This window comes from Pinus tabuliformis, chromosome X (genome assembly GCF_031772625.1).
Source record: "Pinus tabuliformis cultivar Carrire ecotype Pingquan chromosome X, CPIR1, whole genome shotgun sequence".
NCBI lineage: Eukaryota > Viridiplantae > Streptophyta > Pinopsida > Pinales > Pinaceae > Pinus > Pinus tabuliformis.
The window spans coordinates 698,440,500-698,459,959 of record NC_142308.1 but is presented as its reverse complement, the minus strand read 5'-3'; the positions used below and the strand labels follow the sequence as shown (position 1 = coordinate 698,459,959).

Genomic DNA, 19,460 nt, shown 5'->3' with positions numbered 1-19,460 from the left:
CATTTAAAGAAACCCTTCTTGGGCTTTTGGATCATGTAAAAAGATTTAATATTGAGTAAAATAAGGTATTTGTCACCTCCACACCAAGTCAGCCTCAAGGAGATCAAGTCAACCTCAAACATGGTAATTCGACCTCACCAGAAGCATATATATTGGAGCAGTTCGAATTCATTTGGAGCACTCTCACTCACTCAAGTTCAATGTCCAAGAAGAAGAGCAAAAGGAATGCGAAGTTGCAGAAGGAGGAGGAGATTTGCTGGAAGAAGGAAGATCAAAGTTTTTGGGTTTGTCTTTCTCTCTCGTGTGGATTTACTAGGCTATTTGCTAGAAGGACGAATTGTTGCTGTTGTGTCGAAGTTTTGTTGGGCTAACTATTGGGTTGAAGTATTTGTTGGGCTAATTGTTGGGTCGAAATTCTGCTGGGTCAAAGTTGCTACTACTAGGTCGAAGTTGTTGTTGCCAGTTATTGCTACTAAGTCGAAGTTGTTGTTGAAGGGTTATCATGTACAGAAGGAAGAAAGGGTTGACAGGTGTGGAGGAAGTCTGTGTCAAGAGTCTTGGATTATCTCGTGAGGTTATTAAGGAAGAGTTGTTGATTGGGTTTTCCCTTAGATAGGGGTTTTGCCCTGGCTGTCCGCCTACATCTAGTGTCTGTGATATTTGTGCTATTGTTTTGGTAATTGCTTGATGAACTAAAAGATAAAAGAGGAACATAAGAAAACATAAGAGTATCACAAGTAATTATCAATATAAAGAAAATCTTTCTGCCTTTTCTTATTTTCTAACATGGTATCAGAGATAAGGTGAAGAAGGGAAAAAGGCAGCTCAAAGATCTATTGAAAGGAGTATAAGGAGTTTTAAGAAGCTTTGAATACGGGTCATCAAAATGATCATATAAGAAGTCAAATCTATCATCTTCAAGGACAGTGTCTAACTCAATGAAGGGAGAAAGCAAGTTAGAAGGAGCATTTAACTACAGGGCATGGAAGAAGAGGATAGGTCTCATCCTTGAGAAGAATAAAGTTTTGGATCTAGTCAAGGGAAAGGTAAAGAAGCCTACCAATGAGTCAAGTGATGCAGAAAGACAAAATTCAGGGAAACAACAATATTGCCATGACTCTAATGGTGGATGGAATAAAGGATAACCTCATCCCCTATATATCCAACATAGACTTTGCTCAAGAGATGTCTGAGGCATTATCAAAATTTTTCACTATCAAGAATCTTGGTCAAACAACAAGTCTTAAAAATGAACTAAGATCTATAAAGATGACAAAGGAAGACACTGTGGCATCTTTCTTTGTGAGAATAGCTAGATTAAGAGATGAACTCTAGGGAATCGATGAGATAGTATCGGAGAAGGAGCTTGTAATCATTGCACTTCTAGGTTTACCAACAACATGGAGTGCCTTCTTATCAAGTCTCAACAGCTGGAAGGAGACTCCTATATTCGAACAACTATGGAATGCATGCAGTCAGGAAGCAGTCATAATTTCTCTAGTAAGCAATAAGGAGAATGAAGAAGAAAAAGTTTCAAATGCCTACTCTGCTCATCGCAAGAAGAAAGGATCATTCAAGAAGTCTAAGGGGCCTAAAAGGAAGATAGACATATCCAAAATCGAATGCTACAACTCTCACAAGATGAGTCACTACAAAAGTGATTGTCCTGAAAATCTGAGAAATAGAGATCATGCAAATATTGCCGAAGAAGCATCTCCAAAGTAGCACAAGACGGAAGAATCAGAAATAAAGTACTTATACTACTAAGCCCTTCTACTTTAAGTTATTGAATTATTTTGTATTTTGATTTCTAGCACTTATAGGTTTAACATTCTTTGGAAAAACATTGTTGAAGTGTTTTGTTAAAGTTATAGGTATCCCTCGAGATTGAATTAAGAGGGAGTTCTCACCATTTTCCAAAGATAAGTATCTTACTCCTTGTATTATCTTTTATATTTGGTTTTCCTTTTCTTATCTAGATATGTTTACACTAGATGTGAATAACATTTCTTTATATTTTCCTTGTTAAGGAAAAGCTTGCTGATATGCACAAGGGCCATGGAGAAGACCTCTCAAGACAAAGCATAGAAGTTCCATTGGAATTGATGTCCAGTAAGGTTTGACTAAACTCAAAGGTATGTCTTAGACTATAGGTTTTTGTTTCTCTTTGTTATATAGGTATACACATTCATTTTAAGGAATTTGCCCTACGTTACTAACTAGTGTTATGTCTAGGACCTTTGAATCATAGAGATTATTGTTTGGGAGATTAATCATTAGATTGAATCTACCCTCATTAAAATCATTATGTTTGTGGAACCCTAATAGGTTCTCTGTAAAACCCTAACCTAAGGGTATGCCAATGCTAATGTGAAAAACCCTAGTCTACTTAGGGTTACTGATAAAATCTATAAAATACTATTCTTTTGATGTTTGGGGTTTTGATGGTAATGCCATGTTTGGAGTTTTGTATTGTTATGGAAAGCTTAGTCCTTTAGGGTTGGATGGTAAAGTATTCCTAGACCTTGAGGTTTTGGTAAATTAGGGTTTATAAGTAAAACCCTTCTGTATCAAGTATAAGCTCCTAGGAATGAAACTCTAGGTGTATGTTTGTCTGTTTGATCAAAAGCCTAGCCTAATCGAGATTGTTATATGTTCGAATTTAAACGTATTGATATTTGTGTCTTGGGTTTGTCCTATATGTGTTATGATATGCTTGTGCATGATTATCCTAGATATGTATTTGTGCTAACCTATTTGTTGATAAATTCTAGGGTTTGTCTCTGAGCCCTAGTTGAAGTTTGATATTCTAAGATATGACGATAATGTTTCCATTATGATGATAAAATCTAGGGTTCACTACAAACCCTAATAAAAGTCTGTCATTTAGGTGAAACCTTATATTGTGGTGTAATTGGTTTTGGTTGCTGTCATCTAAGGCTTAGTGTCCCATGTATGGAATTTAGGGTTTGCATTAAATCCTAGTAAAAGTCTAACATATGAATTCTAAAGTTGTTGGATGCTTACTTGTTTGAATTACTTCTAGAGTTTGCAATATACTATAGTAGAGTATGTCATATCTCTGGAAGAAATATTGAGGCCCTAGATATAATGATACTGATATCATGATTGAGTTATTGATGTGATCTTAGGGGTTATAACCTAACCCAAACAAGAAGTTGAAGTATAAAAGTATGTCTCTTGTTATTTGTGAACCTAACTAAGTTTAGGTGTTTGATGTCTAAAGTCTAATGCTTCCATTTTTTGTATAATTCTGATATAGTTAAGTTCATGCTTCTATATATGTATCTGGTTGTACTTGCTATCTAAGCTGTGCAGGTACATAATCTTCAAGATGATGAAGATATTTATAAGTGATTTGGTTGATAAGCTTGATGAAGGAAGTTATATGAATGATGATGATCAAGAAGGATGGAAGCCATGAAAGATTCTTCGATGTCATAGAAAAGAAGTTGATCTCCCTAAGTTAAGAGGGAGTCTAGATAAAGAAAAGAGTATATCTCCCGAGTTGAGAGGGAGGGCATATTATAGTCATGATGGATACCTTGAAGAAAAAATTGGAGAATGCATATTGGGAAGGAAAGTTGGATTTGGTTGCTGTAGATGAAGTAGGAAAGGAAGCTGAATGATTGAGGAAACCTTTGTCAAGATTTGTTTGGGAAAGCCTCGAAGTCCTACTATGATGAATTATGAGGCAGCATCACGATGTCAGAAGACCTCGAAGGTTTTTGTTTACTCATGAGTATTTGAAAGGTTGTTACTGATTGGGGTTGCGATTGTTCAGGTAAATCTCTCGAGGTTTTTGAAAAGCATGCTTGAGGTTAGAGAGGTTGACGAGGCATTGTGTGTGAAATGCCTGGGAGGACATCTGGCTGACATATGTGTTGATGTCTAATTCCCGAAGTAGTAGGGAGGGTGGCGTTGGTCATAGAGCTCTGACCTTGCATTACACACCTAGATCCCTGGGTTGATGGTCAACAAGTAACCCTGATGGTACTTAAACTGGCTGAAAACTTTAGTCCATCTTAGTCCCACCTGGATAGATTTCCCTGGTCGGGAATCTAGTCCGTGGCACTGTAGGTTCCTAAACTCTTCATGGTTCATTTGTTCTGAGATCTTCCATGTACTTTTATATGTAAGTCTGAATACCTCTCTAGTTAAGAGGGAGTGTTGAAGAATGTAACTAGGTTCGATCTTCATAAATTGTGTTTGAGTCATAATGAAATATATTTATCAAAAGAAAGAAATTTTATTTTATTTTATTATTAATATGACTTATTAAAGCATGGGTTTCATGCTTGGGTCATCATGTTTTAGGTCAAAGTCTCCATTGAGGAATTTTAGGATTTACACTGAGTCATTAGAGTCATTGTCCATTTAAAGAGACCCTTCTTGGGCTTTTGAATCATGTAAAAAGATTTTTGTCACCTCCACACCAAGTTGGCCTCAAGGAGATCAATCCGACTTCAAATAGGGTAATTCGACCTCACCAGAAGCATATATATTAGAGAAGTTCGAATTCATTTGGAGCACTCTCACTCACTAAAGTTCGATATCCAAGAAGAAGAGCAGAAAAAATGCGAAGTTGCAGGAGGAGGAGATTTGTTGGAAGAAGGAAGATCGAAGTTTTTGGGTTTGTCTCTCTCTCACTCATGTGGATTTACTAGGCTATTTGCTGGAAGGACGAACTATTGCTGCTGGGTTGAAGTTTTGCTGGGCTAACTGCTGGGTCGAAGTTGTTGTTGCCAGTTATTGCTACTAAGTCCAAGTTGTTGTCGAAAGGGTTATCATCTACAAAAGGAAGAAAGGGCTAACTTGGTTGGGAGGAAATCTGTGTCAGGAGTCTTGGATTATCTCATGAAGTTATTAAGGAAGTGTTGTTGACTGGGTTTTCCCTTAGATAGGGGGTTTTGCTCTGGCTGTCACTTACATTTAGTGTCTGTGATCTTTATGCTATTGTCAATATAAAGAGGAACATTAGAAAACATAAGAATATCACAAGTAATTATCAGTTTAAAGAAAATCTTTCTGCCTTTTTGATTTTCTAACAAGAGGGGGAGGCAATTAAAATTGCCACATTGCATTTAGAAGGGGAAGCCCATGACTGGTGGTTCCATGGGCTAACCACGATGGGGCATGCAGGAGTTACAACCTATGAGGATTTCACTAGGAGGGTGCTGGAGCATTTTGAGAGGAGAGACCCGAAGGAGCACTTTGGGGAGTTGACAAGGCTCAAGCAGATGGGGAGTGCTGAGGCCTACATCTCCGAGTTTCTGAGATTGTCAGTGATGGTGCCTGATCTATCAGAGGCTAGGATGGTTTTCATGTTCATAGAGGGGCTAGCAGAGCCATTTAGGGGATTGGTGAAGTCCAATAGGCCCACCACCTTGCAGGACGCAGTTGGGAGAGCACGAGACTTGTAGGATGCTCTACCCAAGGCCAGAGCGCATATACCACCCAGACAAGGGTTCTAGCAAAGGGGGAGAGACACTAGGGTTCCACCGCCGAGAGCCAACCAGGGGCATGGATAGTTGGATGAGGAGACTCAAAGAGACCTTCGGAGGAGGAAGCTCTACTTCACTTGTCGGAAACTGTGGGCATCAGGCCATAGATGCACAACAGGCAAGGTCCGCAACATTGAGGTCTACTCTGACAGTGACCAAGAGAGTTGGAGGCAAGTGGAGATGATAGCATGGCACATGTGGAGAGGGGACCACCACCACCGTCACCATCGGGGCTATCAAGTTGCTATCAGGGGCTGCTGCTGTCGGCTGAAGAAGAATATATCAGAGAAAAGATCTCCAAAGGGGTACCCCACCTTTGGTAGGCTACAGGCCCATCATCATGTACTCATATTCTAACTTTAGACTTCGGATAACTACCACATCACAAAGGTAATTTGGACCATAAAGATGAGTTTGATGCCATAGTCGTAGACAAATGACTAGCAATATGAAGGTGCCAAGTCAACCCTCAAGACAAGCTTCTTCAGGTCTCCAAGATGGCCTCTTCCACAACCTCATAATTTCGGATCTCCAAAGAATTTCACATAATCACAGAGATGATGAGCCACAAGACTTCGCATAGGAGATACAAAAGTTCTCATAGCACAAAGATGTGATCATGAGTCGAAGTGTCTTTGAGGAGGATCCTCATGCCAAACTGCTCTTCAATTTGGCTCTGATACCATGTTGATTTTTCTAGTACTAACAAACTAGAACAATTTTCTATCAAGGTAACTGTGTAAAATGATTCATTAGCATTAGTTCCATATAACATTCAATATCATCAAGTAGTTATACATAAGGAAATTTCAACCATTAAACTTGAAAGAGCAGTAGAAATCACGATGAGACAATGAGACAAGAGACACAGAAAATTATGCCAGCGGCCAGAGCAAAACCCACAAGGGGAAAACCCATAAATCTTTCCTTATGAGCAAGAGTCAATGTTCGTCAATCCATCTAGAAATAAAACATCAAAATGACAACTAACTAGTACAAAACCTCCCACAAGTGCCAAGCCATCAAGTCATCTCTTCTTTTGATTTTTGTTCATCTCCTCTTCCTTCGGTCTTCGATGGAATAGAAATATTGAGATGATGCGATGTGCAAAATGAGAGGGAGAGCTCTCATATATATAGTCTTCAAAGGGGGTCGAATAGGTGCCTTTAAGGGGCCAGGCCGACTTGATTAAGGGGGTCGACTTGACACTTGTGGGGGTATAAATTCAAAAAATTGAAATTTTTCTTTTTCTTTGTTGATGAAAATACCGACCATGGCTACTAAATTTCCACAATCCCGAGTTGAAGCAACACCCTGAGGTGCTCTTTTTGTCCTTTGCACTCCCGACCTAATCCGAATCAGTATATCCTTGCAACCTCACTTCACCACCAAGACATATCTCAAACCATATCCAACTATACCACATAGGTACCTCAACACATGCTTCACTGCAACCCATTGTACATGCCTTGACTCAACCATATATTGGCTTAGGGTGTTCATTGCAAAGCAAATATCTAGCCTAGTGTTAACCAGGTACATCAAGGATCTAATCAACTGCCTGTACATCACGGGATCCACCAAATCTGAATTTGACGCAGAATCACTTAGCTTCTTCATTTTTGTCGTCATAGGTGTAGCCATGGACTTGCAGTCCATCATGCTGAATCTCCTTGAAATCTAAACAATGTACTTCCCTTGTTTGAGGAAGATCTCATTTGATCTCTACGACACGTCCAATCCCAAGAAATAATGCATCAAGACAAGATCCTTCATCTCGAACTCTGAGGCCAACTCCCTCTTGCACCCAACGATGAGCCTCTCTGCCTTAGTAAGGAGCAGATTATCAACACACAACAACAAGATCAAAGGATCACCATCAACAACCATGAAGCAAAGGTAAGGATCCCAATCATTCTTGGTGAAGCCCAAACTCACCAAGTATCCATTGATCTTGGAATATCATGCCTCGAGTGCCTAGTTGAGTCCGTACAAAGCCTTTTTTAATTTGCGGACATGGGACTCCTTTCCATGTACCTCAAAGCCTTGAGGTTACTCTATGTACACTTCCTCCTCAATCACACCATTTAGGAACGTGATCTTTACATCCATCTGATGTAACCTCCAACCCATAACTAAAGCAATGGAAACAATAGTCGTGATAGAAGTGTACTTGGCAGCTGGAGCAAACATCTCATAGTCCACCACCTTTTTTTGGGAGAACCCTCTCGCCACAAACCTCACTTTGTACTTCTTGATGCTGCCATCTGTTGCATGCTTGATCTTATATATCCACTTGGATGTCACTATTGACTTCCCCTCAGGTCTCGACATGATATCCTACACATCATTCTTCATGATGAATTGATATTCCTCGATCATGGCATCCTTCTAGACTTGCTTACCTGCTGCATCCTCGAAGGCTCGAAATCAATGACGTGGCTTATCAATGCCATATAACTCTAGTACCTCTGTGGTCGTCTACTCTCCCTAAAGGTACCACAAGGAGTTGCATGCCCTTCTACATCCTGCAAGGTGTCACGAAGCCACGCTAGCCTCTTCCTAGTCACGACAACATCTCTAGGTAGATCCACTGGCTCTGTTGGCTCTACTGACTCCTCCTGATAGTCTGAAGAATGATCAATTGGAATGGAGGGACCTGTACCTGCATCCTTCGGAGCCTCCTGCTCCTCACTATCAATCTCCATGTGGGACTTTCTCGACCTTTTGAAGGCTACCTCCTCATCAAAAGTAACATTTTGACTAACCTCAATTTGATGCTGTCCTAGAATGTAGATCCCGTAGGCCTTCGAAGTCTCGCTATATCTCGCAAAAGTACCCTTCTTTCTAGAAGGTTCTAACTTCTTCCACTTCTCCCTGGACACGTGAATGTATACTGGACAACCAAAGATCCTCAAATGACTAACCTCAGGCTTCACTCTTGTGAATGCCTCCTCCGGAGTCTTGTCCTCCAATATCTGGCGAGGACTCCTGTTCTAAACATAAACAACTGTGTTGGATGCCTTTGCCCATAAAAACATGGGTAGATCGTGATCATGAATCATGACCTTCACCGCTTCCATAATGGACTTGTTCTTCCTTTTCACAACCCCATTCTGCTAAGGGTTGTAAGGAACTATCCACTCCCTCTTGATCCTTGTCTCCTTGCAGAAATCACTGAAGCCCCTGAAAGTATACTCTCCTCCATTATTTGACCTCAAGAATTTGATCTTCTTACCTGTCAAGTTCTCTACTTGAGATTTGAACTTTTGAAACCTGCTGAAGACCTCATCCTTGGTCTTCATGAAGTAGATCCAAGTCTTTTGAGAGAAATTGTCAATGAACATCACATAGTACAAGTAGTCGCCCAAAGATGGAATTGTCATCGATCTACATACATTTGAATGCACTAGATCCAAGATCCCCTTGGATCTACTATCACTGCTTGGAAAAGAACCCTTGGCATTCTTGAGAAGTGCACAACCCCTACAAACACCATCATGCTCTACCCAGAGCTCTGGAAGACCTGTAACCATCTGGCAAAGCCCTATAATGCTGGTGAGCAAATCTCTAATGTCATAATTGACATAAACTGATACAGTCATGTACCAATGCCTGGGCTGGTTGTAATATCAGTTTGTATATTCCTCCCTCTCGAACACCAGTCACTTCTGCTGAGTCTATGCTTGAGCACTTAGGCCATAAAAGAACCTGACCATCTACAAATGCAACTCCGTAACCTCTATCCTCCAATGCTGAGATAGAGAACAAGTTCTTCTTCAATCCTTGTACAAACAAAACATCTCTCATGTGTAGAGAATCTTTGGGTTCCAGCGGAAACGATGTTGTCCCAATTCCTTTCACTGCATACTTGGCATTATCTCAAAGTTCCACTTGAAATGTTGAATCCCTCTTTGTCAAATCGGTGAGAGAATCTCAAAAACTTGTCATGTGCTTGGAAGCACCACTGTCCACCTACCAAATATCATTAATATCAATAATAGTGCCTAAAAGAGCAGATACAAAGAAATATTCCTTTGACTTCTTCTGTTGTGGATGCTCATCATCATCATCAACATTGGTCACTATTGGGAGGCATAGTGACACAATTTATGACAATTGAAGCACTTGATCTTTGACATCTCCTGTTTCTTTTGATCTGAATTGGAGCTGGTCTTCTATCTGTATCTTTCTTTTCAAACTCTCCAAAATTTGTTCTTCCTTTTCCTTTCCTTGCATGAGCTGCAAGGGCTTGAGTTTTTTTATTCTAAGGTCTTTGCACGCTGTACTTGGACAACAATCTGGTCTCCTCTTGGACACAATCAGTCCATAGCTTATCAAACTTGGGTAGCTCATCTGGTGCACAAATTCCCTGAACAAATGGATCCCACGAGGAAGGAAATCCATTGGGAGTCACTGTAACAAGCCCTGTATCATCCATGGTATCTCCAATGGCTCTAATTTCATCTCTCAACAGAGAGACTCTCATAAGATAAGAGACAACATAATCTGATCTAGTTGTCATGACACTATGAAGTTGATGCCTCAAGGTTAGCTTCTTGCTAGTGTTGTTAGTTTCATACAATCCCACCAAAGCATCATACACTTCTTTGGCAGTCTTCATCTCAGCAACATGTGGAATCAAGTGATCCTTTATGGAATCTATCAAGATTCTCTTAGCCTTGGTTTCATTCTTCTCATACTTGGATTTCTCCTTAGCTCCCTTTGGCTTTGGAATGGCTTCCTTTACATGATCACGAAACTCATTTTCTTCCAAGACAAGGAGTATCCTAGTCTTCCATGATTTGAAATTGGTGGTACCATCCAACTTGTCTTCTACTTTGAGACTTGGCACCATTTTGACAAGGGAGGTAAAATCCAATCAAGCTGTTGAATAAGTTGGCTTCAGTGGTTGATCTTTCAACAAAGCTCTCATACCATGTTGAAATTCTATGACAAGTGCAATAGAAAGTCAATTTTCTGCTAGATAATTACTTCCCAATGATTTTCAAACAATATTTCATGCCATTGTTATCATTGTATAATTATACTAAAAAAAATCAGTAGTAAGTTCAGTGGAAGCAATAAAGATCATAGAAAAATAGGCATGCACATTAGACACAAAAAATTTCTCCTGGGAAACCCAACCTTGGGAGAAAACCCAACAATCTTTTCTAGGAGAAATTGTCTTTTTCAGCGAGGTTACAAATTAGAAATGTCTAGAAATCTGTGCTATTAATCCAAGTCAAATACCACTCAAACCTGGTCAAACAACTCCAAGTCAACGCTGGTTAAACCATTCAGAATAATCAGAAGTCAATGTTGTTCAAACTTTCAAACTCTGCAGTCGAACCCACATGTGCGACCTATGGTCAAACAGTCAACATCTCACACATGTGGTCTCCAAAAGCTAGTCAAATAGTTCAGTCAACTACTCGGTCAACTTTGGTCAAACTCACCTTCTTTCTCTCACAAGTGGCTGGTCAAACTCATCCTTCTCTCACATGTGTGGCTAGTCAAACTCGTCCTTCTCTCACATATGCGACTAGAAAAAGAGAGATAGAAATGATGATCTCCCGCAAATTTCTCATTAGCTAAATTTCTTCTCCACTTAGAAAAGATCAATGAGCTTGCTATATTGGTTGACTTGTCTCTCACATGTCTGTCTATTTATATAGTGCTCTAATGTGAATGGACACCCATAAAGGTGGCTCTTCACCCCCTCACTTATGGAGCTTACATGACAACTCAACATTAAACTAGGATTTTCAACCCACTAATGGGTAGAAACCCCATTAGATAAACAATTCAAACCTACTCTATAAAATAGATCACTACACCTTAGAGTTAGCAATGTGAGTATTGTGGGCCATTTACCCCTTTGCCAAATCAGTATGGCCCCATGGGTAAATGTATCAATCTCCCCTAGTCAAATCAGCGTGACCCCATGAGAGATGTCTACCCTAGGGCCATTCACCCTTGGCCAAAATCAGCGTGGCCTAACCAAATCAGCATGGCTTCTTTGGGTGAATGTATCATTCCCCCACTAGTCAAATCATCATGACCCCATGGGAGAATGTTTCCCCGATGCTTCAAAAACATCAACATGGGCCATCCATGCTTGTGGTATCCCTTTCAATGTCATTTGGTCTCCTTATTGGAAAGACTTGGTATGGTAAATTAACATAACTTCTCAAGGGTTCAAGGTGCCTAACTATGAAAAAGTTTGAACTAAACTACTCAAAAAGGAGAAAGAGCTTCTTGAGGATGTTTTAGCACCTATTCATAATTCATGGAGTAGCTTTTTGTTAGTTTTTGACATTTTTGTAGCATCAAATGGTGGTCTAGTCTCTAAACTTTGTGGAGGGCTAAAACACATGAGTTCTCCAAAACCCAGTAATAGTTTCTGGAAATTCCACATAGAAATGACTTAATTAAATTAATTGACCATAATTAAAAATTTCCTAAGTCTAACTTAGAAAAAAATGGTTAATTATAGTAATTAATTGAGAAAGCTGAAAATTCTCTAGAAACTCACATGGATCGACTTGGAGATGATCTCAACCATTGATTAAGTTTTAATCGTGACCGTTGGAGTCCCAATTGGAGATTATAAGAAGAGGTCGATGGGTAGATGGAGAAGACATCAGTGTAGATACTCAGTGGTTTGGGCAGTTCGATTTTCCAGTGCAAGTGATTCAATAAGAGAAATCGAGCCAGTAGATCGAGTAACTGGTGGTAGAGGGGTAGTAGAGCAGTATTCCGGAGCAGATTCCAGTTCTGGAGAGTCAGAAAGAGGAGGCTGAAATTTATCTCCAAAAGGCTGCACAGGGGCATCGCAGAGCCTCAATTGAGCAGTTCGATTTAGTCGAGGAGAAAATCGTTTTTAGTTCTAGAGGCCGGGAAGATTTTCCAGAGTGCTGAAGAGATAGTTTCCCAGTCAACAACAAGTAGGAAGACTTGATTTGTAGGAGTTCCGGGCTGAGCGTTTGGCAGTCTGTGCAAGGGAGACGCAGGGCCTGCGCAAAACAGAGTGGATAACTTGCTTTTCAGAGGTAGTCAGGTGTCGGGATTGCTCAGAGAGAGGGTAAAATCCCTCAGTATATTTTTGCTAGTAAATCTCTTGGGTAGAATCGCTAGTTTGGTAACATTTTATTGTACTCAGAAATTCTACTACTGCATAATATTAAAAGCCTTCACTGTTGCACTGGTTTTCCCACATTGGGTTTTTTCGGGGACATTTGTCCAAAAATAACAGTGTCATAACTTTTGTTTGTGTGCTAGCATTTCTCAGTTTCCAACATTGTTATTTCTGCAGTGTTTATTTTATTTGTGAAGAAATTGCTTTGTGATTAATTCGATATTAATTAGAAAGTTAATAAACTGAATAATCAGTTAGGAGAATTAATTCCAATTGCTGCATTTCAAGGAATTTTCACACCTTGGGGTTAGCATTATCTCAATTGGATGGATAGATACTATGCATAGGCCATTAATTAATATCATTGCTAGTTCAACAAAAGAAGCAATGTTTTTGAAGGCTAAAGATTGTTTAGGGGAGGAAAAGGATGCTTCGTTCATTGTTGATATCTTAATCAAAGCTATTGAGCAAGTAGGACCTGCTAAGGTGGTGCAAGTTTTCACGGATAATGCACTAGTTTGCAACGTTACATGGTTGATTATTGAGAGCATATATGATCACATTTTCTATACTCCTTGCATTGCCCATAATCTAAATTCAATCTTAGAAGAGATTAATGATAAAGTTCCATGGATCAAGGAATTTACAAGACACGCAAGGGAGATGATTAAATTTATCACCAACCACCACCAATCTCAAGCAATATTTCATGAATACTTCAGTTTAGAGTTCCTCAAATTTCATCATGCTAGGATGCCTTGTTGAGGTAAAACAAACATTAATTTCTATGGTTGTGAATCAACTTTAGGTTGAGTGGAGGCATGCAAATTCAGAGTGGGGAGCTACAATGCATAGATTATGTCTTGATGAGGATTGGTGGAGTAGGATAGAATTCTTGCATAGGTTCACATCCCGTACATTTGAGCTTCTTCGAAGTACCGACATAGACAAGCCTTTTTTGGAAGAGGTTTATGATGGAATGTATACCATGGTTGAGAAAACTATAGAAATCATTACCCAAGAATCTCCTCAACTTCTATTTGTTGATGCTCATGTTGGGATATAGTGAAGAAAATCATGGTTGAGAGATGGAATGAGTTTAACACTCCATTGCACACTTTAGACCATGCCCTAAACCCAAGATTTTATGATGAAGACCTTATTTCTTAGAACAATGGGAAGAGGAAGGCACCACATAAGGATAGGGAATGGGAAATGCAGTGAAAAGAGTCCTTATGAGAATATTTCTAGCTCATTTGCATAGGTAGGTGAAGAAAGAATGTTGAAGCTTATGGTAGCTTAGGAAGGTCTTTTGTTTAGGCTTGGTGTCTTAGCATGTAGAAGATGATTTATTGCCTCTTTAGGTGCTTGTTTGATGGAGTAAGTGATTTTTATCTTCTTTTCTAAGTCTAACTTAAGTAAAGTACAATAATTAAAGTCAGTTAATTATTGTGGACTATTAAGTCAATTCTAAGGATAAATAAAGACATTATTTAAGTGACTTAGAAATGATCTCAATCGTTCATCTCCTAGATCTTTAGAAGGGAGATTAAGGTCAGGGATTTGGGCTTGACGAAGATTATAAAATACGCCTAAGGGAGAGGTGAAGATACAAAAACGATTTTTTTCTCTAGAATGAGAGGCTTAGCTAGATTGTAGTGTAGGGGAGGAAGGGTGTAAGTGGATTTGAGAGCATTTTCAAGAGGTTGAATTGTTGGAGATTGTAGGTCTGAATTGCTAAAGCAAGAAGGGGGTCAAATTGTTGGAGAGGTTGATTTATAAGGGCCATATTTCTTGAGGCGCAGAGGCTGTTTGAGGGGAAGGTGCAGGATCGAGTTGCTTGTGAGAAGTGGGCCAAAAATATCTAAGCTAAATTTCTTCATAGGTTAATTTCCAGTGGGCCGCCAAATTCTTCTGGTGGGGCCGATTTACAGATTCCAATCAATGCATCTTTCCTTGTAATTTCTCTGTGGATCTAAACCCTGATTTTCGTGAGATTAATTAATGAAGGAGAATTGTTGTGGTTGTTTATCTGTTGTAATGTGTGATTGATCTCTCTTTGATTTTATTTCCGTTGCATATATAAATTTCTAGAAGTTAAAATACCAATGATTTTATTTTTCAACATTTAGGATTTTTTGGGATAATAAAATAAATTTTCGGGAATAAATAACTGTTACAAGAAAATAAATCTCAGCTAGTATTAGGAGATTTAACATAGTATTACTTATTAGAGCTCTAGAAAAATCTGAAAGAGAGATTTGAGATCACCAGGGTTTGCAATAACAAATTTCTTCTTTTTACGACAACAAAGTTATTTTTAATTTTGTAGTTGGGGTTTTGTGGCCAAGTTACTAGGTCGATTTGTGAAGATGGCGACACTGAATAGTTTGAGATATAAAAACATGTTGGATGGGGCTACTAACTTTAGTCCTTGGAAGGAGCGAATAACCTTAGTTTTAAAAACGAATGGTTTGTGGAATTTTGTGAACATAGATGTCCAGGCTCCTTTAGATCCAAATCAAGCGGCTGAGCACAATCAAAAGGATTTGAAAGCGATGGGTATAATTTTGGATGGTGTGAGAGATCATATAATTCTTCACATATTAGGGAAAGATATAACAGGTCAGATGTGGGTAGCCCTAACTGGTCTTTCTCAAAGTACAAGCAAAAATAGGAAGATGGTGTTGCAGGTAATATTAATAGCATTAGGACGAACAACTCTGAGACTGTAACATTTTACCTCACAAGGATCTAACAAGCTCATGACGTTGGGGAGGCTGTGAATGATTTAGAGATTGTGAAAGTAGCTTTGAAAGGATGTGCGAAGCATTGGACCACCTTTGTGGATGGAATCCTGGCTAGGAAACAACTTCCTAATTGGGGTCGGTTGTGGGATGATTTCATCTAGAAGGAGATCTGAGAGAATCCATTAATCGGAGGATAGCAAAGGAGTGGTGAGGAGAAAGAGGAGCTTGCTCTTGCTACATAAGCGAAAAAGAGCAAGTGAAAGACAAGCAGAACCAAAGTGGAGGTGGATCTTTATATGGTTAAAAGGAGAAGGACATGAGCAAAGTCAAGTGCTTTGCATGTCACAAGTTCGGGCATTTTACCAGTCAGTGTCCAAAGAGGAAGAACGACAAGGGATGCACAACCACAACAACCATTGCACAAACAGACAAGTTGATTGAGAAGTTTGAGAGGAACTTCACTTTGGTATTATGCCTTTTTGGAACTATCATGAGAGGTGTTTGATTTGTGGATAGTGGAGCACGCTGTCACATGACAGGATCTCGAGACATTTTCACCAACATGACCAAGGAGCCTAGAGATATAAATTTAGAGCTTGCTAATAATACCAAGTATGCAGTAGAGAGAATGGTAGCATTAAGTTTCAAATGGACTCATGGGGTGTCATGGAGGTGAATGGAGTGTTATTTGTACCGGGTTTGGAGAAGAATCTCCTGTCAATTTTGGCCATGGAGGACAATGGACTAGAAGTCAGCATCATGGGAGTTGAAATGGCTGCTGGGCTGAAAGGAGCAATTCCCAACAAGAGGTGAGTAATTGGGATAAGGGAGAAAAATCTCTATCTGTTGAGGGGACGGTCGGTGAAGACTCTCGTACATGAGAGTCACACCTAGAGTGAGCTTTGGCATATGAGGATGGGACATCTACACTATAGGGCTCTTCCTATGTTACAAAGGATGGTTATAGGTTTTTCCAAAGATTAGGGTGGAGCAAGAGGGAGTGTGCAAAGGGTGTGCATCTAGCAAGCATGCCAAAGCAACATTTCCTCACAACAAGACCAAGTCCAAGGGTGTGTTGGACTTGGTACATTCAGACATTTGTGGTCCTATGTCAGTGGAATCAATCACGGGGTCATTGTCCTTTGTGACATTGATAAATGATTTTCCGAGAAGACTTGAGTCTACTTCCTAAAGTCCAAGGGTGAGGTCTTTGGTCAATTTTAGGAGTTTAAAGCTCTTGTGGAGAACCAGACTGAGAAGAGGATTAAGGTGTTGATATTGGATAATGGGGGAAAGTATACCTCGAATGAGATCCATGATTTTTGCAGGGTAGTAGGGATCAAGAAGGAGCTCACAGTACCTTACAACCCTTAGCAAAATGGGGTTGCCGAGAGGAAAAATAGGACCATAATGGAGGCAGTGAGGGCAATGATGTATGACCAAGAAATCAATATGCTTTTGTGGGCGGAGTTCTGCAATACAACTATGTATTTGCAGAAAGGATTCCTCATAGAGTGTTGGAGGATAAGACTCATGAGGAAATGTTCACAGGAGTGATGCCAGAGATAAGTCATCTGCGCATCTTTGATAGTCTAGTTTATGTTCACACTCTTATGGAGAAAAGGACTAAGCTGGAGCCCTTGTCAGAAAGGGGCATATTTGTGGGTTACAGTGAGGTCTCAAAGGCCTATCGAGTCCACATTCCAGGGCAAAGTTATCGTCAGTTGAGATGTCAGATTTTAGGAGGGAAGGATATTTAGGAGGTCTCATGAGAAAGAGCCAGTAGGTAAATGATCAGGAGCAAGAGGCTCCTAAGGTTGAGCATGGACGAACAACATCAATAGTAGGGACACAACCTGTAAATATGGAGGAGGAGTGAGATGTTTCTTCTTGGAGAATCATAGCAACACCTTTAGGCAAAACAAACCACTAGTGATATTTTCTAGTTATATGGCCTTGTCGAGCAACATTAGTGAGTTCGAGCTTTCCACTTTTAAGGAGGATGCAGATGTGCAGGTCTTGGGGGATGTCATGGTGGTGGAGTATAGTTCTATCATGAGGAATGATGTGTGGGACATGGTGTTGGGCTTGGAGGGAAATTCTGTGGTCACTTCTCGATGGATCTATAAGGTCAAACATGTAGCTTATGGTAGTGTCAAGAAGTACAAAGCGAGGTTCATGGTGAGAGGGTTCTCCTAATAGGAGGGAGTGGACTACAAAGAGACATTTACACTTGTTGCCATACATGCATCAATTAGAGCAGTCATGCCTAGTTTTTCAGAGATGGGGTGGAGGATACATCAAGTGGATGTGAATACTGCTTTCCTCAATGGGGTGATTGAGGAGGAGGTGTATATTGAGCAACCTGAGGGCTTTGAGACACATGGGTGAGAGTCTCATGTATGTAGGTTGAAGAAGGACCTTTATGGGTTGAAGCGGGCTCCACGTGCATGGTATGCCAAGATCGATGGATATCTTCTTGGTTTGGGCTTCACCAAGAGTGAGGCGGGCTCCAACTTGTACTATGTACTTGTTGAGAGTGAGCCACTCATCTTGGTACTTTATGTTGATGATCTTTCTTTGACAGGATCAAAGAAGCTCATAGGCATGTGTAAGGAGGATCTTGCCTCAAAGTTCGAGATGGAGATTGGCTTGATGCATTACTTTCTTGGATTAGAGGTGTGGCAACATCCAGGAGAGATTTTCCTTGGGTAGTGCAAGTATGCAGTTGAGATGTTGAGGTTCAGGATGGAGGATTGCAAGCCTATGTCTACATCGATGATCAATAACTTGAAAAAGCTGAGTGCTTCTGAGGGCTAGTTGGTGGATCCCACATTGTATAGGCAACTGATAGGTTCCTTGTTGTATGTAGTCAACACGAGGCCAAAGATCTATTTTGTTGTGAACATATTCAACCAGTTCATGGCAGAGCTAAGACAGGTTGATTAGGTGGCAACAAAGCATGTGTGGAGATACCTACGAGGTATAATGGACTTTGAACTTAGATATGTTGGAGTTGGTGGAGTGGAGTTGCAGGGGTACACAAATTTTGATTGGGTTGGGAGTACTGTGGACAGAAAGACCATGTTTGGATGTTGTTTCAACTTGGGATCAACCATGATCTCATGGTAAAGTAGAAAGTAGCAATCAATGACACTTAGTTTAGTAGAAGTAGAGCACATGGCAATAGTATGGCGAGTTGTGAGGTTGGATGGCTTCACAATATGCTTGCAGGATTATTTGGTCTTGAGATGGCGCCAACAATGATTCACTGTGCCAATCAGAGTTGCATCAAACTCTTCGAGGATCTAATGTTTCATGATCAGTCCGAGCATATCAAGATCAAATATCACTTCATTAGAGACAGAGTCTAGAGAGGTGTTGTGAGATTGTAGTACAGTTCCATAGAGGAGCAGGTGGCAAATATTCTCACTAAGTCTCTAGTGAAGGGGAAGTTTGTGAAGTACAGAGACATGCTGGGGTAGTGGAAAATCCCTTCCTTGCTCGGAGGGAGTGTTGAAGCTTATGGTAGCTTTGGAAGGTCTTTTGCATAGGCTTGGTGTCTTAGCATGTAGAAGATGATTTATTTCCTCTTTAGGTGCTTGCTTGATGGAGTAAGTGATCTATGTGTTCTTTCCTAAGTCTAACTTAGGAAAAGTACAATAATTAAAGTCAATTAATTATTGTGGACTATTAAGTCAATTTCAAAGGAAAAATAATGAAATTATTTAAATGTATTAGAAATGGTTTCAACTGTTGATCTCCTAGATCTTCTAAAAGGGAGATTAGGGTTAGGGATTTGGGCTTGATGAATATTATAAAATAAACCTAAGGGAGAGGTGAAGATACAAGTGGAGACAATAATTTTTTCTCTAGAGCGAGAGGCTCAACTAGATTGTAGCATAGAGGAGGAAGAGTGTAGGTGGATTCGAGAGCATTTCCAGGAGGCTGAATTGCTGAAGTGAGAAGGAGGTTGAATTGTTGGAGAGGCCAATTTGCGAGGGCCGAATTCCATGAAGCGTAGAGGTTGTTTCAGGGGAAGGC

The 19,460-nt window shown here is 40.0% G+C and overlaps 1 protein-coding gene across 2 annotated transcripts in view; it reads left to right on the top strand.

Moving 5' to 3' along the window:
• The window catches only part of LOC149141903 (actin-related protein 2/3 complex subunit 5A-like), a 128,621-nt gene that overhangs the window by 91,099 nt on the left and 18,062 nt on the right, over positions 1-19,460 (top strand). The gene's annotated exons all lie outside the window — the stretch shown is intronic.